Below are 1,201 nucleotides of genomic sequence, written 5' to 3' on the forward strand. Positions count from 1 at the left end.
AGGAACCATACCTTGATCATCTACAAATCTCCAACATTCACTCCCTCATTGATGTCATGTAATCCTTCTGCCATCATCTCTGTATAGATTGAAAATAACAGAGAGGACAGCGTACAACCTTGTTAAACTCCTTTATCTATTGTGCATGGATCTGATTCTTCATCCATAATTCAGACCACTACCTCTTGTCTCATATATAATTCACAAATCAGTCTTTTGTCACGCCAGTCTGTTCCATTTTTATTTTTATTTATATTTTTTATCCAGCATCTCAACCCAGTCCACCCTATCAAAAGCTTTCTCATAGTCCAGAAAGAGTTCACATTGAGTTCCTGTCTAATCCTTTATCATGACGCCGATTGCATCTCTGGTACCACATCCTCTCTTAAGACCGAACTGTGCTTTGATGATGTGATCCCTATCCCTTCGTTCTAGTCTTTTATTCAGTACCCTAAGGAAGATCTTATTCCCCACATGTAGTATAGTATCATGTCTGTCTTTCTAGTGCATATATCAACTAAGTCTGATGTTTCTTCATCACCCAAGTTCTTACAAAACTCTGCAGGCTTACCATCCACAACTTCAGTTCTTTAAATCCTTTATTGCTGTCTTAATCATGCTATTTAATAGCACTGGACTTTAAAGTCATCATCTAAATCATTTTCACTCTCTATTTCAAAGATCTCTTTCATAGGTTTCTTTTTATTATCATATAAAACTTAACCTTTTTGCTTCTATCGATCCTTGATGTCCTTTCTGTCTATCGAAATGGTTCTATTCTCACCTTTAATAGGACTTCCACTATTACTTCCCTGATGTTATGTTAGATGTCTTATTTATTAAACAACAAATCTGATCTACCCTTTCTGTCTAAATCTTATAGTTCTTCACATTTTTCCTTTCCACCACTCTTCACTTGCCTTGTCTGCTTCTCGCCTCATTTCCTATTATTAATCTGTTTATACTTTCTTTTTCCTTCCTCATTTACTATATTCTTCCACTTTCTCTTTTTCATCCTCTTCCCTTATCATCTCTCCGGAGACCCACGGCTTATTTGCTGATACACTTTTCTTGTATCCAGTTCCAATTTTTGTATCCAGTTTCACAGCCTCTCTCGGGGTATTTCAGTTGCATTCAATGCCATTTTCCTCTCTTTCATTCTCCTTGATCTTTTCACTTACTCTATTCTGGAAACTCTCAG

The sequence above is a fragment of the Penaeus monodon genome, chromosome 30, assembly GCF_015228065.2.
Source record: "Penaeus monodon isolate SGIC_2016 chromosome 30, NSTDA_Pmon_1, whole genome shotgun sequence".
Lineage (NCBI taxonomy): Eukaryota > Metazoa > Arthropoda > Malacostraca > Decapoda > Penaeidae > Penaeus > Penaeus monodon.